The sequence below is a fragment of the Triticum urartu genome, chromosome 4A (assembly GCF_056163025.1).
Source record: "Triticum urartu cultivar PI428250 chromosome 4A, HENAU_Tu73, whole genome shotgun sequence".
In the NCBI taxonomy this organism is placed as follows: Eukaryota; Viridiplantae; Streptophyta; class Magnoliopsida; order Poales; family Poaceae; genus Triticum; species Triticum urartu.
Window position 1 is genome coordinate 542770028 of NC_141876.1, and position 26605 is coordinate 542796632.

Genomic DNA, 26605 nt, shown 5'->3' on the forward strand with positions numbered 1-26605 from the left:
AACAGTAGCAACGGAAAAGAAAATAAGCGAAGAACAATATAGGAAAAGCTCGTAGGCATTGGATCAGTGATGGAGAATTATGTCGGATGCGATCGATCATGGAACAATTATAACATAGGGTGACATAGAACTAGCTCCATTTCATCAATGTAATGTAGGCATGTATTCCGAATATAGTCATACGTGCTTATGGAAAAGAACTTGCATGACATCTTTTGTCCTACCCTCCCGTGGCAGTGGGGTCCTATTGGAAACTAAGGGATATTAAGGCCTCCTTTTAATATAGTACCAGACCAAAGCATTAACACATAGTGAATACATGAACTCCTCAAACTACGGTCATCACCGGCAATGGTCTCGATTATTGTCACTTCGGGGTTGATGGATCATAACACATAATAGGTGACTATAGACTTTCAAGATAGGATCAAGAACTCACATATATTCATGAAAACATAATAGGTTCAGATCTGAAATCATGGCACTCGGGCCCTAGTGACAAGCATTAAGCATAGCAAAGTCATAGCAACATCAATCTCACAACATAGTGGATACTAGGGATCAAACCCTAACAAAACTAACTTGATTACATGATAAATCTCATCCAACCCATCACCGTCCAGCAAGCCTATGATGGAATTACTCACGCACAGCGGTGAGCATCATGAAATTGGTGATGGAGGAAGGTTGATGATGACGATGGTGACGAATTTCCCTCTCCAAAGCCCCGAACGGACTCTAGATCATCCCTCCCGAGAGAGTTTAGGGCTTGGCGGCGGCTCCGTATCGTAAAACATGATGAATCCTTTTTTCTGATTTTTTTCTCCCCGAACACGAATATATGGAGTTGGAGTTGAGGTCGGTGGAGCGTCAGGGGGCCCACGAGGGAGGGGGCGCGCCCAGGGGGTAGGCACGCCCCCACCCTTGTGGACAGGGTGTGGGCCCCCTGACATGGATCTTTTCGCCAGTATTTTTTACATATTCTAAAAATAATCTCCGTTGATTTTCAGGTCATTCCGAGAACTTTTATTTCTGCACAAAAAAACACCATGGCAATTCTGCTGAAAATAGCGTCAGTCTGGGTTAGTTCCATTCAAATCATGCAAGTTAGAGTCCAAAACAAGGGCAAAAGTGTTTGGAAAAGTAGATATGATGCAGACGTATCAACTCCCCCAAGCTTAAACCTTTGCTTGTCCTCAAGCAATTCAGTTGATAAACTTAAAGTGATAAAGAAAAACTTGTACAAACTCTGTTTGCTCTTGTTGTTGTAAATATGTAAAGCTAGCATTCAAGTTTTTAGCAAAGATTATGAACTAACCATATTCACAATAACACTTAGGTCTCATGTTTACTCATATCAATGGCATAATCAACTAGCAAGCAATAATAATAAATCTCGGATGACAGCACTTTCTCAAAACAATCATGATATGATATAACAAGATGGTACCTCGCTAGCCCTTTCTGAGACCGCAAAACATAAATGCAGAGCACCTTTAAAGATCAAGGATTGACTAGACATTGTAATTCATGGTAAAAGAGATCCAGTCATAGTCATACTCAATGTAAACTAACAGTAATGGATGCAAATGACAGCGGTGCTCTCCAATTGTTGCTTTTTAATAAGAGGATGATGACTCAACATAAAAGTAAATGGATAGGTCCTTCGCAGAGGGAAGCAGGGATTTGTAGAGGTGCCAGAGCTCAATTTTGAAATAGATATGAATAATATTTTGAGCGGTATACTTTCATTGTCAACATAACAACCGAGAGATCTCGATATCTTCCATGCTACACACATTATAGGCGGTTCCCAAGCAGAATGGTAAAGTTTATACTCCCCCACCACCAACAAGCATCAATCCATGGCTTGCCCGAAACAACGGGTGCCTCCAACTAACAACAATCCTGGGGGAGTTTTGTTTGCAATTATTTTGATTTAATTTGAGCATGGGACTAGGTATCCCGGTGACCAGCCATTTTCTCGTGAATGAGGAGCGGAGTCCACTCCTCTTGAGAATAACCCGCCTAGCATGGAGGATACAAATAGCCCTAGTTGATACATGAGCTATTCGAGCATACAAAACAGGATATTCATTTGAAGGTTTTAGAGTTTGGCACATACAAATTTACTTGGAACGGCAGGTAGATTCCGTATATAGGTAGGTATTGTGGACTCATGTGGAATAACTTTGGGGTTTAAGGGATTGGATGCACAAGCAGTATTCCCGCTTAGTACAGGTGAAGGCTAGCAAAAGACTGGGAAGCGACCAGCTAGAGAGCGACAACAGTCATGAACATGCATTAAAATTAATCAACACTGAATGCAAGCATGAGTAGGATATAATGCACCATGAACATAAGTATCGTAGAGGCTATGTTGATTTTGTTTCAACTACATGCCTGAACATGTCCAAGTCAAGCCACTCGAATCGTTCAAAGGAGGATACCACCCTATTATACCACATCACAACCATTTTAATAGCATGTTGGCACGCAAGGTAAACCATCATAAACTCCTAACTAATTAAGCATGGCATAAGAAACTACAATCTCTAATTGTCATTGCAAACATGTTTCTTTCATAATAGGCTGAATCAGGAATGATGAACTAATCATATTTACAAAAACAAGAGAGGTCGAGTTCATACCAGCTTTTCTCATCTCAATCAGTTCATCATATATCATCATTATTGCCTTTCACTTGCACGACCGAATAGTGTGGATAATAATAATAGTGCACGTCCATTGGACTAAGCTGGAATCTGCAAGCATTCAATTCAAGAGAGAAGACAAGGTAATATGGGTTTTCCTGTTAGATCAACAATACTGCATATAAGAGCCACTCAACATTTTCATTATGGTCTTCTCCTCTCGACCCCCAAAGAAAAGAAATAAAACAAAACTATTTACATGGGAAAGCTCCCAACAAGCAAAATAAGAACGAGAAATCTTCTTGGGTTTTCTTTTAATTGCTACTACAACAGGCATGAAAAGTAAACTAACTAAAAGCTATAACTAATATATTTTTTGGGTTTTCTTAAGTTTTTTCAAACACACAAGAAGTAAGCTTAAAAAGAAAATAAACTAGCATGGATGATACAGTGAAAAAGTATGAGCATCGACAATTGGCATGAGTGTGTGAACATGAATGTAATGTCAGTGAGAAATACGTACTCCCTCAAGCTTAGGCTTTTGGCCTAAGTTGGTCTATGCCCATGGATCAAAACTGTAGTTGGGGTCATACTGAGAAGGGTCCTCAGATTGCCACTGGCTGGCAATCTCCTCCGGATTCCACTGGTAAACAGACTGACGGTGAGGGTCAGATGGTGGCTCCAGCTCTGCAGCTGACATCTGGCTCCAGTAGGTATGAATGTCCTCCGACGGAACAAGGTATATGCCTGGAAATATGTTAAACAAAGAGGGTGCAGGCAAGGTAATAAACTCACAATAATTTTTGTTAAATATCAATTTATATTTGAGTGTCTTATTTTTATCCTTAACAATAAACTCATGTGCTACCATACTCTTATAACCTAAAGCAATAGGAGGCAGCAACTTTTCCTCTTTCTCATAATGCCTGATAGGTATGTTAAAGTGTGTAGCAAGGCGTGAGGCAAAGATGCTTCCGAGGATGGGGCCCTTTGTACGGTTCAGATTTAACCGTCTAGCAACAATAGCGCCTAAGCTGAAAGTAGTATCATGAAACAGGGTGTCGGTGTCAAAAGCGGCGGATCTCGGGTAGGGGGTCCCAAACTGTGCGTCTAAGGCAGATGGTAACAGGAGGCAGGGGACATGATGTTTTACCCAGGTTCGGGCCCTCTTGATGGAGGTAAAACCCTACATCCTGCTTGATTAATCTTGATAATATGGGTAGTACAAGAGTTGATCTACCACGAGATCGGAGAGGCTAAACCCTAGAAGCTAGCCTATGGTATGATTGCATGTTGTCCTATGGACTAAAACCCTCCGGTTTATATAGACATCGGAGGGGGATATGGTTACACAAAGTCGGTTACAAAGGAGGAGATATACATATTCGTATTGCCTAGCTTGCCTTCCACGCCAAGTAGAGTCCCATCCGGACACGGGACGAAGTCTTCAATCTTATATCTTCATAGTCCAACAGTCCGGCCAAATGATATAGTTCGGCTGTCCGGAGACCCCCTAATCCAGGACTCCCTCAGTAGCCCCTGAACCAGGCTTCAATGACGACGAGTCCGGCGCACAGTGTTGTCTTCGACATTGCAAGGCGGGTTCCTCCTCCGAATACACCACAGAAGAGTTTGAATACAAGGATAGTGTCTGACCCTGCAAAATAAGTTCCACATACCACCGTAGAGAGAATAATATTTCCACAAATCTAATCTGCTGACATGTTTCGGCAGCATGACATCACGTCATGGCCCGGTAATTATTCGAACCGTTTTTCTTTAACCAGCCCCACGCATAACGCGAGGCGGTTTCTTGACACGTCTTGTCAAAGCAGAGATCATGTTCCCCTTATTACGGGTTTCTCATCAATACGGACGTGGGTAACCCAACTGTGCCTAGGACTCCTAGATTTTAGGCAAGTCCCAACGGCCACAAGGAGGACGCTTGATATTTACCCTCTTTATAAAGGGACAAGGCTTTTACCTTTTTCCCTCCTGTGCTCAATCGAATCCTTCCCCCGCCTCGAGTTCTAACTCCCGAAACCTAGGTCAGGAGCTTCAGACCTTCAATCATGTCCGGATCCAGCCTTCAAGGCAGGTGGATGCCTTGCTCCGTCATGGAGGAGGATATCAAGAAGTTGAGGGAGGCCAGATACCTGACCACCGAGATTTCGCATAGGCTTCCCGCCCGAGGGCAGGTCATCCCTACTCCCGAACCGAACGAGAGCGTTGTGTTCATATCCCACTTCCTCCTTGGACTAGGCCTCGCTCTGGATCCCTTTGTTAGGGGTCTTATGTTCTATTAAGGGCTGGACTTTCACGACCTAGCCCCGGATTCCCTCCTTCACATCTCATCATTCATTGTCGTTTGTGAGGCCTTCCTCCGCATTACCCCTCACTTCGGCCTGTGGCTCAAGACCTTTGACGTGAAGCCGAAGATGGTCGAGGGGCAGCACACAGCATGCGGAGGTGCTCTAATAAGCAAAATTGCTGGCGCTCCATGGCCGAAGGGTTCCTTTCCAGAGGTGTCCGGATTATGGCAACGAGAGTGCTTTTACGTCACAGCTCCCCGAAGTGCCAAGTGGGTAGCTGCCCCTACTTTTCTCTCGGGCCCTCCACCACAACTGATGTCATGGATTAGCAGGGGGCTGAGCTGGGGTCCAGCCAAGGATGTGCCCATATTGCAGAGCTGCATCCGAGATCTCTTCGAGGGAGATTTCAGTCTGGTTATGGTGATGCAAGTTATGCTGGTCCGTCGAGTCCAGCCTTGCAAACGCCGGCCCCTCCGCTTGTGGGAATTCAACCCGGAAGGACCGCGCACTATTCAGAATTTCCTCGGCCTGACGCACGAGGAGATGTACAAATCGTTCTTCGGACCCCAAATAGAGTGTCCGGACACTACCGAGGACGTGGGCCTGAGCAGCAACCGCACCGCGGCCCAAGTAAGTAATCCCCTAGACGAACACACCGTCTTTTTATTTATCATGACATCATTCTAAAAAATTGCTCTTTGACCAGGACTGGATAGCAAAGGCGAAGATGATCCGGTGTTCGGACCCCTTCCTAAAGGCTTGGACAATCCGGTGCTGGAAAAGATGCTCGAGCCAGCACCTTGCCCGGTGCCCTCAAAGGAAGATGAAGGGGGGAATAAAGAGGGCAGAAGCGGGCCTCCTCCGCTACCTATTCCAACCGAGGGAATGGGCGCCTCCGTGAGGGAGGATAACCAGGGGGAAGAATCGGACATTCTCTCACCTCGGGGAAGGAAGAGGACTACCTCTGAAGATCCGGAAACCAAGGTTTCCAAACAGGAGAAGAAATCTCCACCAGAGGGTCCTGCCTTGGAAGGTGCTCTTGCCGCACAATGTCCGCGCGGGGATCAGCCCTCTAATGACCTGTAAGTAATGAAAAAGTACTTAACAGTGAAGATACACTACCTTACCTCTGAGGAAAATAACCGAAGCATTTATCTTGCAGTTCGGATCTCAGCCCTTCTCAGCAGAGCTCGTCTTCGGGGGATCTTCTTCCGGAGATGATGGAGAGCGAAACGCCTCCCCCGGACTCCCCCGCTCAAGAAGCGGGCGACCTTGAAGTGTCGTCACGAAGGGTTTCTCCTGATCCGGCAAGGCCATAAGGTAATCCCATGGCCACCCGAAGTCCCCAGTATCCGGCTCTTGAAGAGAGCAATCAAAAGAGTCCGGCACCATCTGGTATGCGGTCGGACGGATTGAAGGATCTGCTAGAGCGAGCGACTATCTCAGAAGAGCACCGCACATTGATGAGTACGGTGATTGAAAGGATTTCGTCCGCCAAAAGCGGGTTGCATGAAGCCTTTATGAGTCTACTGATGGGTTTTGAGGTACGTGAAATGATGTACATTTTTGACAGTACCGCACATACTTAGGTGTGCCCTGTGTAGATAGTAGCCCCTGAGACTCTGGTTGTCGTTGAGAACGGCGGCAAACAGAGGATCATAGTCCCAAGTAATAACCAGACCGCCTTTATGTGCAGGTGGTTGAAGCTCCGGTGGCTAGCCAGACTGATGGGATTGCCGAACTAAAGCGGCAACTGGATGCGGTGGATGCCGACATCGAGCTTGTTAACAAGCGGCTTGACGAGGCACAGGGTAGGTGATGTTTCTTGTGAATGTCACATAGTAAGAGCAACGTGATGCCAGTATCTTTAATATGTTGTGACTGCAGATGGAGCTACCACCGTGGAGACCCTTCGAGCGGAGCTTGGCCGAGCCAAGGAGCAAGCAAGGAGTAGTAATGCGGCCGCTTTAAAGGCGGCCGAAGAGTTGAGCCGAAAAGGCCATGCATAGCGAGAGTGAAGAAAAAATGGACAAGATGACTGTAAAGTTAAAAGATACTGCCGACCGCTGCCATCTTCTTGAAGAAGAAAACCGGGCGAAGGCGACGGACCTGGAAAAGGCCACGATGGCGACCAAAGACACCCGCTCTGCCATGAGAGCGAAGAAGGAGGAACTGCGTGAAGCCAGGGATATTGTGGCTGGGAAGCCCTTTATGCTGTGGAGGAAGTTTGGAGATCCTCGGTATGCCCCTCTGGATCGGCTGTGGAGTTCGGCAGACGCATCTCTGGACTTGGCGGCGAGTGCTGTTGATGCGGCCGAATACTTCCGAGATCAAACAGATCATGAAGTGGACAAGCTATTCTGGTTGCAATTTAACGTTCGAGAGCGTCCGCTTCCATTGACTGATCAGCTTGCCGAATGGGCCGAGCTGAATAGGTTGTCTGGACTCGCCATGAGGTCTATTGTGGGTCATCTGTGGCCGGAAAGGCCAAAGCCGAACAGCTATTTTAGCTTGGTGCAGTAGTTCCTTGGTGCGGTGCCGCGCATTAATGCGATGAAGAGGTCAGCGTGCTTAGAAGGCTCATGGATGGCCCTTGCCCATGTCAAAACATACTGGGCAGATATGGATGCCACCACTGTTGCGGCGCAGGGTTCGGCCATAGGCCGAGTGGCTGCCGAGCACTATTTTGAAGAAGTTCTTGAAGGCGCTCATTCGATAGAGGCCCAGTGCTCGAAGAATATTATGTTTGAGTGACATGTATTCCCATTGTAAAAACAATGTTTTATTAAATTTAGCAAGGCTATATTTATACTTTTGCCCGGAAGTATTATGATGCCTCCTGTGCGGCCGTTTATGTATACATGTATATAACCTGAAAGATTGCAGTCGTCGGCTTCAGCCCCCACGCATATAATGCGAGGGTGTTCGTAGAAGACGCGTGTTCACACTTGATCCAACGTCTTGGTCCATTAAGGAGGTGATAGCGCAACGAACTAGGCAACCGGACTATGATGCTTTAACACTTTCACTTAGCCAGAGGAGTTTGACAGTGGGGCTACTATATAGCCCCTAGTGGCTCTGCACTCATCCGAGTTCGGGGTGCGTACATGTCTGGCCTGGAAACGGCCCTTCGTTAAGGCGGAGGAATCCCAAAGATTCCAATAGGTCATAGAGTGGTTGACCAGTCTCACGCTATATCATGACAGTCAGTTTTCGGCTTTCTCTATTGAGGTGCTCGTCCGGATGAACCAGGGCACAATCGCAGTAGTTCTCCTGGTGCCGCCTTAGCCGATAGAGCGGAACGCAAGGCAGCAAAACACAGGAGCCGGGCAAACCCAACATTTGACCAAAGACATGATTCGGAGCTGATGCATATAAGGCCAAACTCGTGACGCCGAACACTCCCTAAGGTATTCGGTCTTTATGGTGTAAACCATGCCTAAACATTGCCCTTTGTAATAAGCCCCTGGTGTCCAGGTATGTGCATTATTCTGATGTGGCCACATGCCAAGACGTCAGCATCCTTCTCAATTGCACTGAGAATCCGAGGGATGTGTATCAACAAGAGACAGTAAAAAAGGTTTACGCAGGGTCTTAATCTAAAAAGAATCCTTGGAACGGGTCCCTGCTGCACGTCTGCGCCTGTGTCTCCGTTGTGCCATATCCTGGGCGGGTGTAGCACGATAGTCATCTGTAAAAGAGAGGAACTTAGTTGAAAAGTTGTCGTGCAAAAAGGTAGGTTATACTAAAGAAACCATGTACAATTCAAGATGAGTAAAATTGAGCCTAATCGTCACTTGTTTGCGCGCGTTGAGCCCCTTGTATTGTAATAGGGGTGTGGCAATTAAACCTGTATTAATTACATATAGCTGCGCCGGACTCGTCTAACTGCGTCCGTGGTCTTAACGACCTGTCAAATGCTTTAGTAGGTGAGGCCGTTTAGTGTGCGGCTGCCAAAGCAGCCGCACTGTCTTCGACACGCAAGGAGCGCTCAATATTTCCATTTACTGTAACGATGCCGCGTGTACCGGGCATCTTAAGCATGTGGGAAGCGTAATGCGGTATTGCGTTAAAGCGAGTGAAAGCTTCGCGTCCGAGTAGTGCTTGATAGCCACTTTGGAACGGAGTGATGTGGAAGGTTAAATTTTCGCCACAGAAGTTATCAGGGAAGCCGAATATAACCTCTAGTAGCGGGGAGCCCGTGCAATGAGCCTCTGGGCCTAGCGTTACTCCTTTAAAGGTAGTATTGCTGCGGCAAATTTTTGTTGGGTCTATCCCCATTTTGCGGACTGTGTCCTGATATATCAGGTTTAGACTATTGCCGCCGTCCATCAGGACTCGTGTGAAGTGGTATCCGTCAATTATTGGATCTAATACCAAGGCAGCCCATCCTGCACGCCGGATACTTGCCGAGTAATCCTGATGGTCGAAGGTGATCGGTTGAGACGACCAGTGGCAGAGTTCCGCGGTGATAGGCCCTGGGGCATATTTCTCTAGGAGTGCCGCTTTGTTTCTCCCCTTTATCACGTGTAACATGTTTACTGTTTTGACTTCTGGTTGGAATTTCTTCTGTTCCCCAGTGCTTTGCTTGCGAGGCTCGTCCTCGTCTTCGCTTGGTGTATCCTGCCCCTTATGTTCGGTGTTGAGCTTGCCAGACTGCTTGAAGACCCAACATTCTCTGTGGGTATGATTTGCAGGTTTACCGAGAGTGCTATGGATCTGACATATTTGGTCCAGAGTTTTGTTTAGGCTGGACAGTTCGTCTCTGTTGCCTTTGGAGGGCGGCTTTTGCTGACCTAGCCGAGAGCTTCTGAATCCGGCATTTACCGCCGTGCTCTTCGGGCTGTCTTCATTATTCCGGCGCTTATTTTTGTTGCGTCGTGATTTCCCGTTTCCATCTCTGACTTCAGATGTACTTGGGTCGCTGGTGCTGCATCGGGCTAGCCAGCCGTCCTTGCCCGCGCAAAAGCGGGTCATGAGGCTTGTTAATGTTGCCATTGTTCTCGGCTTTTCTTGGCCGAGGTGTCTGGCAAGCCATTCGTCTCGAACGCTGTGCTTGAAAGCTGCTAAGGCTTCGGCGTCCGGACACTCGACTATTTGGTTCTTTTTAGTAAGAAACCTGTTCCAAAGCTTTCGGGCTGACTCTCCGGGCTGTTGAGTTATATGACTCAAATCGTCTGCATTCGGTGGTCGGACATAAGTCCCTTGAAAATTTGCCCGAAAAGCGTCTTCGAGCTCTTCCCAGCTTCCAATGGAGCTTTCGGGGAGGCTTTTAAGACAGTGCCGAGCTGGCCCTTTGAGCTTGAGGGGTAAGTACTTGATGGCGTGGAGATCGTCTCCTCGAGCCATGTGGATATGGAGGATATAGTCCTCAATCTAGACCCCAAGGTCTGTTGTTCCGTCGTACGCCTCTATGTTTACGGGTTTGAATCCCTCTGGAAATTCATGGTCCAGTACCTCATCGGTGAAACATAGAGGGTGTGCGGCACCCCTGTATTTGTGTGTACCGTGGTGTTCGGATGTTTGTTATGTTGTATTGCATACTGGAGCGCGCTTGCGTGACCCGTATATGGATCTGGTTGCGCCGTCCTTTTGATGCGAGCCCTTGCGTGGATCGCGTACTGGCTTATGTGCGGCGTCGTTTGCCGCTCTATATTGGCCGCAAGGTTGTCTATCCGACCGGATGGCCGTTTTGTTTTCTAATTGCAGGGGATCTAAGGCCTCCTCGTCGAATTCCGGTAGCAACTTTCGCTTCGGGTAGCTCTTGGTGTGGCGATTACCGCCATACTTTCCTGCAGTGTTGAGTACTTCACTCCATCTGATTCTGAGTGTCTCTTGTGCAGCCCTGACCCTTTGCTTCTGCTTTTTTAGACTCCTCGCGGTGGCAACAAGCCTTTGATTGGCATTCTATTGCTCCGGGTGCCTGTCCAGTGTGATGTCGTCCGGACTGTTATCTTCGACGGAGTCGGGTTGTTCGGTTCGATTCTCCGTGTTGCCCTGGTCGGGGGATGGTTCACCCTGCTCTATCGCTGGGTCTACATGACCGCTGTTTCTGCCGAGGCGGGATTTGGAGCGACGCTTGCGCCGCTGCTTTGACTGCTTCTCGAGGGGACAACCCTTCGTTGCGTCCTTCCGTTCCTCGTCGTCGTTTTCCTTGGGTGTGTCCACCATGTATACGTCATGTGATGAAGTGGGCGTCCAGTGCCTTGTGGGCAGTGGTTCCTGTTCGTCTCCTGCATCGTTGTCCATACCGTCGATGTCTTCGGAGTCGAAGTTGAGCATGTCAGTTAAATCATCGATAGTGTCTACCAAGTGGGTGGTGGGTGGGCAACGAATTTCTTCGTCATCCGCATCCCACTCCTGCTGGACATAGTTCGGCCAGGACTCTCCTAACAAAGAGAGAGACCTTAATGAGTTCAGTATGTCGCCGAAGGGCGAGTGCTGAAAGATATCCGCGGAGGTAAACTCCATGATCGGCGCCCAGTCGAATCCGATAGGTACGGGCGCAGGCGGTTCAGAGTCCGTGGCAGGGGAAGAATCCGGTAGTTCGGCGTCACGGCTCCCGTGAAGGGTAAGGCCGACCCTCGGCTCGATCGCCGCTGAGAGTACGGCCTCTGTGGCGGGGTCTATCCACCCGTCCATGGATGGCGTGATTGGCTCTGAATTGAGGGTCGGAGCAGTCGCCGGTGCGATCTCCCGAACACTGTCCGATGGTAGAGCTAAATCATGCTCATCGAGACCGTGTAGCGCACTCGGCAGGGGCTCGAATCCATCGAAGATCAAGTCTCCGCGGATATCGGCCGTGTAGTTTAAGCTTCCAAACCTGACCTGGTGGCCAGGGGTGTAACTTTCGATCTGCTCTAGATGGCCAAGTGAGTTGGCCCGCAGTGCGAAGCCGCCGAATACAAAGATCTATCCTGGGAGAAAAGTCTCACCCTGGACTGCATCGCTATCGATGATCGAAGGAGCCATCAAGCCTAACGGCAATGACACAGAGGAACTCTCAATGAAAGCACCAATGTCGGTGTCAAAACTGGCGGATCTCGGGTAGGGGGTCCCGAACTGTGCGTCTAAGGCGGATGGTAACAGGAGGCAGGGGACACGATGTTTTACCCAGGTTCGGGCCCTCTTGATGGAGGTAAAACCCTACGTCCTGCTTGATTAATCTTGATAATATGAGTAGTACAAGAGTTGATCTACCATGAGATCGGAGAGGCTAAACCCTAGAAGCTAGCCTATGGTATGATTGTATGTTGTCCTACGGACTAAAACCCTCTGGTTTATATAGACACCGGAGGGGGCTAGGGTTACACAAAGTCGGTTACAAAGGATGAGATATACATATCCGTATTGCCTAGCTTGCCTTCCACGCCAACTAGAGTCCCATCCGGACACGGGACGAAGTCTTCAATCTTATATCTTCATAGTCCAACAGTCCGGCCAAATGATATAGTCCGGCTGTCCGGAGACCCCCTAATCTAGGACTCCCTCACAGGGCATGGTGCAAAATAGCAATATCAGGAGCACTAAGGTTCCCACAGTTCCTGCGACCAATTAAGCATCTACTAGCAAATATTGGGAAGTAACGTAGAACAGGAAAATGTATGCTAGTGATTCTCGCATCGGAAACTTTCCTCGTTTCCCCTACAACAATCATATCAATAAATCCCTCCACATCATTACGATGTGGTTCCTCTATGCGGCCCTCAAAGGGTATCAAACAGAACTGGCAAAAATCATAAAGTGACATCTCGTTATGCTCATCATATAAATAAAATTCCACCGAAGGTGTTGATCTCCTAGCATGGAAATGAAAATTTTGCACAAAGATATTGGTGAGTAAGAGGTACTGTTCACGCTGGTCATGGAGGAAGGCGGTGAGGCCTGCATTCTCAGCCAAATGATAAAAATCTTCATGAATCCCGACCTCTTTCAAGAACTCATCACAAGGCCATTCACATGGCCGAACCTCCGCAGTACGAGGGAGATTATACTTGGGCTTCTTGTTCTCTTCACTTTGCTTATCCTTCGAGCTTCGGCTCGATGAGCCCCTCAAATATCTCTTCATCTTTTTCTGATTTTTTTTTGAAATTTTTAGTAACTTAAAATAAAAGTGAACCATACTCAACAAAATTGATAGCAACTACTCCTACAAGTGCCTAGAGGCTATATCATGCATTAAAACTACTTTTGACCACATAAATTTGACATGCAAGCTCAAGAACAGGGTCACCTAAGCAGCAAAAATTTGCAATAAATAAATCACTAGAAGAAAAACTAATTGGACCATTGGAGGAGTCACATACCAAAGAACAATCCCCCGAAGCAGTTTTGTGAGAGGAGCTTTGAGCAAGGAGATCGAAAATGGCAGCAAGATGAGCAAGAACTCGGGTTTGAGCTGGCTAGTGATTTTTTTGGGAAGAAGAAGGGGTGTGTGGTGGCTGGAATAAGTGGAGGGGACCCACGTGGGGTCCACGAGGCAGGGGGCGCTCCTAGGGGGTGGGCGCGCCCTCCACCCGCGTGGGCACGTGGCTGCTCCCCCGGCTGTGTTCTCAGTGCCAGATATTCTCAAATATTCTAGAAAAAAATCATATTTAATTTTCAAGGCATTTGGAGAACTTTTATTTTCGGGGTATTTTTTATTTCATGGATAATTCAAAAAATAGACATAAAAATGCTATTTTTGCTTTATTTAATATAAATAACAGAAAGTAAAAATAGGGTACAGAGAGTTGTGCTTTCTAACTTCATCCATCTCATGCTCATCAAAAGGAATCCACTAACAAGGTTGATCAGGTCTTGTTAACAAACTCATTTCGAATAACGTGAAACCGAAGAATATTCGAATAACACTAGGTTACCTCAACGGGGATATGCACATCCCGAACAATAAGAATATCATATTTCTTCTTGGCAGTAGGAAGAGGAAATTCAAAACCTCCAATAGTAATTGTTGAAATTTTTCTAATAGAATTGATACTGTGGACTGAAGGTTGTTTCCTCGGTAAGTGTACCGTATGCTCATTACCATTAACATGAAAAGTGACATTGCCTTTGTTGCAATCAATAACAGCCCTTGCAGTATTCAAAAAGGGTCTTCCAAGAACAATAGACATACTATCGTCCTCGGGAATATCAAGAATAAAAAGTCCATTAAAATAGTAACGTTTGCAACCACAACAGGCACATCCTCAAAAATACCGACAAGTATAGTAGTTGATTTATCAACCATTTGCAAAGATATTTTAGTAGGTGTCAACTTATTCAAATCAAGTCTACGATATAAAGAGAGAGAGGCATAACACTAACACCGGCTCCAAGATCACATAAAGCAGTTTTAACATAGTTTCTTTAGTTGGAGCATGGTATAGTTGGTACTCCGAGATCTCCTAGCTTCTTAGGTATTCCACCTTTGAAAGTATAATTAGCAAGCATGGTGGAAATTTCAGCTTTTGGTATCTTTCTTTTATTTGTAACAATTTCTTTCATGTACTTAGCATAAGGATTAATTTTAAGCATATCAGTCAAACACATACGGAAAAAGATAGGTCTAATCATTTCAGCAAAGCGCTCAAAATCCTCATCATCCTTCTTGGATGGTTTAGGAGGAAAAGGCATGGGTTTTTGAACCCATGGTTCTCTTTCTTTACCGTGCTTCCTAGCAACAAAGTCTCTCTTATCATAACGTTGATTCTTTGATTGTGGGTTATCGAGATCAACAGCAGGTTCAATCTCTACATCATTATTATTGCTAGGTTGAGCATCAACATGAACATCATCATTAACATTATCACTAGGTTCATGTTCATTACCAGATTGTGTTTCAGCATCAGAAATAGAAATATCATTGGGATTCTCAGGTATGTCAACAACAGGTTCACTAGAAGCATGCAAAGTCCTATCATTTTTCTTTTTCTTCCTTTTAGAAGGACTAGGTGCATCAACATTAGTTCTCTGAGAATCTTGGTCAATTCTCTTAGGATGGCCCTCAGGATACAAAGGTTCCTGAGTCATTTTACCACCTCCAGTCATAACTCTAATAGCATTATCATTCTTCTTATTATTTAATTCATTGAGCAAATCATTCTGAGATTTAAGTACTTGTTCTACTTGAGTGGTAACCATAAAAGCATGTTTACTAATAAGTTTAAGTTCACCTTTAACACTAGCCATATAATCACTCAAGTGTTCAAGCATATCAGCATTGTGTTTCAATTGTCTACCAACATAAGCATTGAAGTTTTCTTGTTTAACAATAAAATTATCAAACTCATCTAAGCATTGGCTAGCAGACTTATAACAAGGAATATCACTTTCATCAAATCTATAGAGAGAATTTACCTTTACTACCTGTGTCGGGTTATCAAGACCATGTATTTCTTCAATAGGTGGTAAATTCTTAACATCTTCAGCTTTAATACCTTTTTCTTTCATAGATTTCTTGCCTCTTTCATATCTTTAGGACTAAGAAATAGAATACCCCTTCTCTTAGGAGTTGGCTTAGGGGTTGGTTCAGGAAGTGTCCAATTGTTTTCATTAGTCAACATATTATTCAATAGAAATTCAGCTTGATCGACTGTTCTTTCTGAAAACACAACCAACACAACTATCCAGGTGGTCTCTGGAAGCATCGGTTAGTCCATTATAGAAGATATCAAGTATTTAATTTTTCTTGAGGGGATGATCAGGCAAAGCATTAAGTAATCGGAGAAGCCTCCCCCAAGCTTGTGGGAGACTCTCTTCTTCAATTTGCACAGAATTATATATTTCCCTTAAGGCAGCTTGTTTCTTATGAGCGGGGAAATATTTAGCAGAGAAGTAATAAATCATATCCTGGGGACTACGCACACAACCAGGATCAAGAGAATTGAACCATGTTTTAGCATCACCTTTTAATGAGAATGGAAACAACTTAAGGATAAAGTAATAGCGAGTTATCTCATCATTAGTGAACAGGGTGGCTATATCATTTAATTTAGTAAGATGTGCCACAACAGTTTTAGATTCATATCCATAAAAAGGATCAGATTCAACCAAAGTAATTAACTCAGGATCGACAGAGAAATCATAATCCTTATCAGTAATAAAGATAGGTGAAGTAGCAAAAGCAGGGTCATATTTCATTCTAGCATTCAAAGACTTTTCTTTAATCTTAGCTAATAATTTCTTAAGATCTGATCTATCATTGCAAGCAAGAAAGTCTCTAGCAGTTTCTTCATCCATAACATAACCCTCAGGAACAACAAGCAATTCATATCTAGGGGGAGAATCTTCATCATCACTTTCATCAATATTATCAGTTTCAATAATTTCATTCTCTCTAACCCTAGCAAGTTGTTCATCAAGAAATTCACCTAATGGCACAGTATTATCAAGCATAGAAGTAGTTTCATCATAAGTATCATGCAACAGAAGTGACATCATCAATAACATGCGACATATCAGAATGAATAGCAGGTGTAGGTGTCGCAAGTTTACTCAAAACAGAAGGTGAATCAAGTGTAGAGCTAGATGGCAGTTCCTCACCTCCCCTCGTAGTTGAGGGAAAAATCTTGGTTCTTTGATCTTTCAAGTTATTCATAGTGATAAGAAGATATAAATCCCAAGTGAATCAAAGAATAGAGCTATGCTCCCCGGCAACGGCGCCAGAAAATAGTCTTGATAACCCACAAGTATAGGAGATCGCAATAGTTTTTGAGGGTAGAGTATTCAACCCAAATTTATTGATTCGACACAAGGGGAGCTAAAGAATATTCTCAAGTATTAGCATTTGAGTTGTTAATTCAACCACACCTGGAAACTTAATATTTGCAGCAAGGTATTTAGTAGCAAAGTAATATGATAGTAGTGGTAACGGTAGCAAAAGTAATATTTTTGGGTTTTATAGTAATTGTAACAGTAGCAACGGAAAAGTAAATAAGTGAAGAACAATATAGGAAAAGCTCGTAGGCATTGGATTGGTGATGGAGAATTATGTCGGATGCGATCGATCATGCAACAAGTATAACATAGGGTGATACAGAACTAGCTCCAGTTCATCAATGTAATGTAGGCATGTATTCTGAATATAGTCATACGTGCTTATGGAAAAGAACTTGCATGACATCTTTTGTCCTACCCTCCCGTGGCAGCAGGGTCCTATTGGAAACTAAGGGATATTAAGGCCTCCTTTTAATAGAGTACCGGACCAAAGCATTAACACATAGTGAATACATGAACTCCTCAAACTACGTTCATCACCGGTAATGGTCCCGATTATTGTCACTTCGGGGTTAACGGATCATAACACATAATAGGTGACTATAGACTTGCAAGATAGGATCAAGAACTCACATATATTCATGAAAACATAATAGGTTCAGATCTGAAATCATGGCACTCGGGCCCTAGTGACAAGCATTAAGCATAGCAAAGTCATAGCAACATCAATCTCAGAACATAGTGGATACTAGGGATCAAACCCTAACAAAACTAACTCGATTACATGATAAATCTCATCCAACCCATCACCGTCCAGCAAGCCTACGATGGAATTACTCACACACAGCGGTGAGCATCATGAAATTGGTGATGGAGGAAGGTTGGTGATGACGATGGCGACGGATTCCCCTCTCCGGAGCCCCGAACGGACTCCAGATCAGCCCTCCCAAGAGATTTTAGGGCTTGGCAGCGGCTCCATATCGTAAAACACAATGAATCCTTTTTTTTCTGATTCCCCCCCGAACACGAATATATGGAGTTGGAGTTGAGGTCGGTGGAGCGTCAGGGGGCCCACGAGGTAGGGGGCGCGCCCAGGAGGGGTAGGCGCGCCCCCACCCTCGTGGACAGGGTGTGGGCCCCGGACGTGGATCTTTCCGCCAGTATTTTTTATATATTCCAAAAATAATCTCCGTTGATTTTCAAGTCATTCTGAGAACTTCTATTTCTGCACAAAAATAACACCATGGCAATTCTGCTGTAAATAGCGTCAGTCCGGGTTAGTTCCATGCAAATAATGCAAGTTAGAGTCCAAAACAAGGGCAAAAGTGTATGGAAAAGTAGATACGACGGTGACGTATCAGTTCACCACTTCCATCGGTGCCTCTCCGACGATGCGTGAGTAGTTCTTTGTAGACCTTCGGGTCCGTACTTACTAGCTAGATGGTTCCTCTCTCTCGTTTGATTCTCAATACAATGGTCTCTTGGAGATCCATATGATGTAACTCTTTTTGCGGTGTGTTTGTTGGGATCAGATGAACTTTGAGTTTATGATCAGATATATCTTTTTATATCCATGAAAGTTATTTGAGTTTCTTTGATCTCTTATATGCATGATTGCTTATAGCCTCATATTTATTCTCCGATATTTGGGTTTTGTTTGGCCAACTTCATATATTTATCTTGCAATGGGAAGAGGTGCTTTGTAGTGGGTTCGATCTTATGGTGCTTGATCCCAGTGACAGAAGTGGAACTGACACATATGTATCGTTGTTACTAAGGATAAAACGGTGGGGTCTATCTATACATAGATAGATCTTGTCTACATCATGTCATCGTTCTTATTGCATTACTCTGTTTCCCCATGAACTTAATACACTAGATGCATGCTGGATAGCGGTCAATGTGTGGAGTAATAGTAGTAGATGCAGGCAGGAGTCGGTCTACTAATCTTGGACGTGATGCCTATGTAATGATCATTGCCTGGATATCGTCATGATTATTTGAAGTTCTATCAATTGCCCAACAGTAATCTGTTTACCCACCGTTTGATGTTTTTCTCGAGAGAAGCCACTAGTGAAACCTACGGCCCCCGGGTCTCTTTCTCATATTATTTGCCTTTGCGATCTAATTTTTATTTGCTTTTATTTTCAGATCTATTTAACCAAAATATAAAAATGCCTTGCTGCGTTTTATTCTTATTTATTTTATTTCGCATTCGATCTGTCAATCTACTACAATTTTATTCATGTCTGTTTTCCTATCTTGGGGCGCCGCTACCCAAAAGGGATTGACAACCCCTTTTACACGCTGGGTTGCGAGTATTTGTTATTTGTGTGCATGGGTTTTTTACGTTGTGTTGCTTGGTTCTCCTACTGGTTTGATAACCTTGGTCTCATCACTGAGGGAAATACCTACCGCCGTTGTGCTGCATCATCCCTTCCTCTTTGGGGAAATACCGACATAGCTTCAAGCCGCATCACATCGCCATGTGATTAACACCCAAAGAGTACTAAGGTGTGATCATGTTTTGCTTGTGAGAGATGTTTAGTCAACGGGTCTACCACATTCAGATCTGTATGTATTTTGCAAATTTCTATGCTTACAATGCTCTGCATGGAGCTACTCTAGCTAATTGCTCCCACTTTTAATATGTATCCAGATTGAGACTCAAAGTCATCCAGATTGGTGTTAAAGCTTGCATCGACGTAACTCTTTACGACGAACTCTTTATCACCTCCATAATCAAGAAATATTTCCTTAGTCCTCTAAGGATAATTTTGACCACTGTCCAGTGATCTACTCCTGGATCACTATTGTATCCCTTTGCCAAACTCATGGCAAGGTACACAATAGGTCTGGTATACAACATGGCATATGACGGTGTCCTAGACTAGGGGGTACTCACCACATCGTCTCCCGATCAGTTAGATTGGGCCGAGGACCCCATGGCCGCATACTCGTGGGCCAGTTCGGACAACCCCTGCCGCATACAAGGAAAACTCCACAAGACTTGGCGCCCAAGACAAGGACTCTCCTAAACCCTAGGCCTCCGGTGTCTTATATAAACCGAGGCCAGTCAATAGACAATGGGATATTCATTAGATCAGTCTCGTGGTAGACATATGTACTCTATACTACACCCATATGAATACAATCAAAAGCAGGACGTAGGGTTTTACCTCCATCAAGAGGGCCCGAACCTGGGTAAATCCCGTGTCCATGTTACCATCGCTCCAAGATGCCTAGCTTAGGACCCCTACTACGAGATACGCCGGATATTGAACCAACATTGGTGCTTTCATTGAGAGCCTGCTGGGTGATCGTCGCGGATCGATGGGATGATCAGGTGATATTTTTTAGTCAGATCTATTCTATATAATTTCTCTCTCCTGCAAAGTCGTCGCTACCGTATTGTGCTATTTGTCTGCAGTCAGATCGGATCAAGAATTCCTTTTGCGGCGGCGACCGTATCCGCCACATCCGAACTACCATGTGTACCATAAAGATCTTGGTGAGTTGCAGTGGCGCAGTTATTAGACTTGCTGCAGGGCTACGGCGACCTAGCCGAGGCAAGCGTGCAGCCCGTACTGCCCACGTAGTGCGGCGCAAGTGGGCATGTTGACTAAAGATCAAATCGGCAGCAACAGGGAGACTCTCTTTCCTTTCCCTTTTTCTTTAATCTACTAGTATCAACTCCGCTGATAGTGGACTGCTAATTTAAGCATGCATAAGACTAGCATTGATTGTGCTAGCACTATTCGGGCTGAGTTCTGCCTCACGTGAAGTTCAAAGTGTCAGGGGTGGTGCTGCGTGTGGAGGTTTTGTCCACTAGTTCTAAAGGCGATCAGACGTGCCGCATGATATAATTAACCTCGACTACGCCACTTCGGCGAGCAGCTGTCGTCAGTCCGGCCTGCGTCAACCTAGTGTTGGCGTCGCCTCAGAGCGCGTACCTGCAGTGCCATCTTCGTATTGTCACTTCAAAACTAGTATTAGTACTCTGGGTACACATTACAACAGCTTCACGCGAACGTTCAGGTGATATTTTTCCTTAATAAGAGTGGTTTGCTAAATTGCTCTAAAATATTTTTCTGGGGCTTTCACCGTATCGTTCTTCGCAGGAAATTTTCAGGTGGTTACATGAGTGTACGACATTTGCAGTCAACCTGATCCCAACAGTATTGCAAATTCAATCCGTCCTCTTTGCCCATAGTCTGACAGACATCGCCACGGATCTCGCGCCTCTGACACGGCTCGATGGCAGCACACCACACATGTTCGGCACGGATCAGTTCGTCTGTTTGCTTCGGTCGGTAGTCGTCGTTGCTGGTGTTCAGGTTTTATTTTTCAAAATTATTTGTTTATCATTATTATACCCAAAATATTTTCTGTTGGCGTGTACTGCATTATCTTGGCAGAGAAATTCTATCGACGTCTGTACCCGGCGTCGGTCCGGCTAGCCTCTCGCTGTCGCCTGGGTAGGCCGACCTTTGTCGACATCGCCATGCCACAACACCATCGCACCGTCGAGATAGCCTCAGCGCTCAGGCCATATTTACCAAACTTTTTTCGCATAAATTAATTATGCACCCTTTTTTCACTATTATTATTTTTTGGCCGCACTACTTAGTGTGTGCAGGCAATCTATTTAGGTTGGGCCGCGCTAACACCTCGGCAAGGCGATATCGTCATCCCACCGACGTTGACCAGGCATCGCGTCAACGCCTGTCCCTGTGTCAACTTTTCCACATTGCGGATCCGCCGGGCTGACCTTGTCGCCCAGGACATATCTCTTTCATTATTTACTTCACTTATATTAATTAAAGTAGAAGAATTTTTTATACACATTATTATTTGTCATTACTTTTGGTCTGCACTATTTTATCTGTGCAGCCAATCGACTTAGACTGAGCCGCGTTGTCGCCCCCGTCGACCGAATTGTGTCGTCGCCTTGGAGCGCTGCCCGGTGTTGTCAACCCCGCATCGTCGCTTCATCAACCTACTCGGCCGGAGATTCCAGTGTCACCCGCCGACCTGCTCCATCATCACGGCTGGACGGGGGCTTCACATTTTCGGAGTGCCAAACTCTCTTCTTAGCCACCTTGGGACCGGCCTGGGGACTGGAACCTTGTCCCACGTCAAGCTCGGACCGCGTCATCAATGCCGAACACATTAACTAGCTAAGTCGCTTTCATGCTCAAAAACCTTTTGTTTTAAATTTTTGTTCGGTTCGACCAAGCATTATACTTTTTTGGCAATAAGTTGCTTGTGAAAAATTTCTCGTCATAACTTTGTTTGTGACACACAAATCCAAATACCCCATTTACTCGGGGGCTTCCTTTATGAAGCCTTTCCTCTTGCATATGATTATACTTGTATGGCTTCGTTCCTTGTTCATGTATTACGCCACAATATGCACCATATTGACTTAAGCGATTTGCAAGCTGGGTTGCCTCGCTCCTGTGGTTACCCCTACATTCCCGATTGTTCGGCTAGGGAGTAAAGGGAGCACCTCTGCGATTGTCACGATCGGGTCATCCGAGCCGGACCTCAGACTGGGTGAAGACGAAAGCTAGCGCTCTTATTGTTTTCAATTATGGTCGGCACACAACAGAACTCATGAGTAGAAAAAATCTATTGCGCAAGTCTCATAGTAACAATGAGCACCTAAGAAAGGTATCGGTGGGGGTACTATTTTCTTCGAAGATGCTTCTTACACTTCGTCAGTAATATAACATAAGTTCCCTGAGCGCGCTTTGTCTGTTACAGCCTTATGGCCTGATTGCCTGGTTATCGGAGACACCATCGATATTCTTGACAGGTGGAGTACATAACACTTTTCGGCACTTGACCGAAGAGGGAGAAGCCAACGGTCGGTTAAGATGCGTATAAAGTTCGGGTGAACACAGATACGATATAAGTACATCCGTACATGCAATCATTATACATAAAATTCTTTTACCTAAGTCACTTGGGGGCTCTTAAAATTTATATGAGCTATTTAATAGTAAATGTGTTTTCTTCTTGGTCGTTGCAAAGTCTTTTTCTACTGCTCCTTTTTCGACTTGAGTGTATGGTCAATAGCCGGAGAGCCTATCTTCTCTCTAAAAGATGCTCGAGTTTAGTTTGCTAAACTGACCTCGGAGAAGTACTCCGCCTTTGGGATAAGGAGCTTGAAGCCGTAGGCTGACCCGCATGAAGTCTTGAGATCGGATGTGTCATGTTAAAGCGCGACAGAAGCACAATTCTTTTTTCCAATTTTTGGATTGGCACCGAACACTTGATCTTGTTCGGACGTCATGTTTTTACTGGCGTTTTTTTGGTTTTCCAAGCTTTTGGCACTTTTGTGTGTTTCCAGCACAAGTCTCGAAGTGCAGCGCCAGACATCTTTAGAGATTCGGCAAAACATTCTTGGGTATTGCTTTATATGCATCAGTTTCGAATTGTGTCTTTAGTCAATAGTTGGGTTGCCCGGCTCCTGTGCTTGCCTCCTATGTTCCGCTTTGTTCGGATAGGTGTGCAAAGGGAGAACCACTGCGATTGTGCTTCCAGCTCACATGGTTAAGCACCTCAGTGGAGAAAGCCGAAAACTGACTGTCACAATAAGCGTAAACTGGTCAGTGATCCGACGACTGTGTTAAATGATGGGCCATTCATAACATTGGCCGAAGTGTTTATGGCTTGACCTCAACTGTTGCCGAACACTACCGGGGGCTAGTAACTGGCCTCCCAAACTAAATCCTCAATATTGTGCTCTTACATTAGGGCTGAGGTTTCATGATCATGCTTAGCATGACAACCCAAAGAAAGGAACCGATGGCGGGACTATTTTCTTTGGAAGACATTTCTTATGTTAAACAGTAATATAACATATCTCTCTGCGTACCTTTGTTTATAAAACCGTATGGCCAGATTGCCTCGTTTGTCGTAAATCTTTGCCCTCATAAAGGCTTTATAAAGTAGGACAAACACTCCTCGGCTACTAGCCGAGGAGGTGGAAGCCGATGGTCGGTCACCAAAGTTTTGTACAATGTGGATCCGAGCATTAATGACGTAAAGTACTTGGATACATAGAGTCATTACACATAATTTGTGATTTTACTAGGGATATCGATCCTTAATTCGGCCACCCGTGCCCACATTAAGGCTCGGGGGCTGCTGGGCTTCGGGCTTATTATTTACAAATATTAAAGGGGCACATCGATCCCCTGATCTGGTGTTGCCACCCGACCAGTGTCTCGGGGGCTACTGCATTGACAATCTAATGCAGAAAATTTAAAGTGCAATATAGTTTTCGAGGAGATTATTATCCTCAGGTTGGTCGGCCGCACCCAACCCGAGTCTTGAGGACTTTGCACACCGCGTTTCTATTCCTAAGTATGCTGCCGAGCTGGGAATTAATCCTCAGGCTGATTTTATGAATCGACCTGAGTCTCAGGGGCTACTAGGGTCTGCGGTTTGATTTTTTCCTTCAGGTGCATCTTGGATATTAGGCCATCACGCACCTTGAGGGCTACTGGCTATACATCTCAGCAGAGATTAATTGCACAATTCGAGATTGAATTCATAAAAATCAGCCCATGGACGAGGTGGTGTACTACCTCGAATACAGTCCGGCGTTGGTGCTCGACTACCATAGACACCCCGGAAGCAGTCCGGCATAAAGCTCGGACGCCAGTGGTTGGCTCCGTAGAGGGCATTTCTGGCATTAAGCTCGACTAAACTCCTTCGACTTTTTTGAGCGAAGGTGATCTATCACACCTCGGATATATTCCGGCGTTGGAGCTCGGATACTTTCCGGCATTGGAGTTTGGGTTCAGTCCGGCGTTGGAGCTCGGATACAGTCCGACGTCGGTGCTCGGCTGCAAAAGATACCTCAAATGTAGTCCGGCGTTGGAGCTCGGATGCAAGAGGACACCGCCACACGGGGACAACTTCAAACCCGAGGTGGGCGTGAAAATAACAAGGCATTGATAAAGGCCAGAAACTTAAAGGGGCTCCTCGGATAACCGACGTATAAACTCTTCGGATGCACTTTGGCGATCCTCAAGATCAAAGATGGGAAGATTTGTTGAACCCGTTTTCAAGACCGATGACCGAAGATGAAGAACAGTTCGGAAGAATCGAGGAGCGTCCCCAACTTGAAGACCAGTTCAGGGGGCTACGGACGGTGTCCTGGACTAGGGGGTACTCACCACGTCGTCTCTCGATCAGTTAGATTGTGCCGAGGACCCCATGGCCGCATACTCATGGGCCAGTTCGGATAACCCCTGCCACATACAAGGAAGACTCCACAAGACTTGGCGCCCAAGACAAGGACTCTCCTAAACCCTAGGCCTCCGGTGTCTTATATAAACCGAGGCCAGTCAATAGACAATGGGATATTCATTAGATCAGTCTCGTGGTAGACATATGTACTCTGTACTACACCCATATGAATACAATCAAAAGTAGGACGTAGGGTTTTACCTCCATCAAGAGGGCCCGAACCTGGGTAAATCCCGTGTCCATGTTACCATCGCTCCAAGACGCCTAGCTTAGGACCCCTACTACGAGATACGCCGGATATTGAACCGACATCATACTTTATAGAACATATGGCTGAGGCATAGGGAATGACTTCCATTCTCTCTCTATCTTCTGCCGTGGTCGGGTTTTGAGTCTTACTCAACTTCATACCTTACAACTCAGGCAAGAACTCCTTCTTTGACTAATCCATTTTGAAGTCCTTCAAAATCTCATCAAGGTATGTACTCATCGAAAGTCTTATCAAGCATCTTAATCTATCTCTATAGATCTTGATGCCCAATATGTAAACAGCTTCACTGAGGTCTTTCTTTGAAAAACTCCTTTCAAACACTCCTTTATGCTTTCCAGAAAATTCTACATCATTTCCAATCAACAATATGTCATTCACATATACTTATCAGAAAGGCTGTAGTGCTCCACTCACTTCGTGTAAATATTGGCTTCACCGCAAGTCTGTATAAAACTATATGCTTTGATCAACTCATCAAAGTGTATATTCCAACTCCGAGATGCTTGCACCAGTCCATATATGGATCGCTGGAGCTTTCACACTTTGTTAGCACCTTTAGGATTGAGAAAACCTTCTGGTTGCATCATATACAACTCTTCTTTAATAAATCCATTAAGGAATACAGTTTTGACATCCATTTGCCAGATTTCATAAAATGCGGCAATTGCTAACATGATTCGGACAGACATCCATTTGGGTTCGAGCTTATCAGGCTGAAGCTTTTTCACATAAGCATCGCAACCCCAAACTTTAAGAAATGACAGCTTAGGTTTCTTGCCAAACCATAGTTCATACGGTGTCGTCTCAATGGATTAGACGGTGCCCTATTTAATGTGAATGTAGCTGTCTCTAATGCACAACCCTAAAATGATAGTGGCAAATCGGTAAGAGACATCATAGATTGCACTATATCCAATAAAGTACTGTTATGACGTTCGGACACACCATTATGATGTGGTGTTCCAGGTGGCATGAATTTGTGAAACTATTCCACATCTTAGGTTCTTGCCAAAGCATAGTTCATACGGTGTCATCTCAACGGATTTAGATGCTGCCCTATTTAACGTGAATGCGGCTGTCTCTAATGCATAACCCCAAAATGATAGTGGTAAACCAGTAAGAGACATCATAGATTGCACCATATCCAATAAAGTATGATTACGATGTTCGGACACACCATTACGCTGTGGTGTTCCAGGTGGCGTGAGTTGTGAAACTATTCCACATTATTTTAAATGAAGGCCAAACTCGTAACTCAAATGTTCGCCTCCGCGATCAGATCGTAGAAACTTTATTTTATTGTTACGATGATTCTCCACTTCACTCTGATTTTTTTGAACTTTTCAAATGTTTCAATTTTGTGTTTCATTAAGTAGATATACCCATATATGCTCAAATCA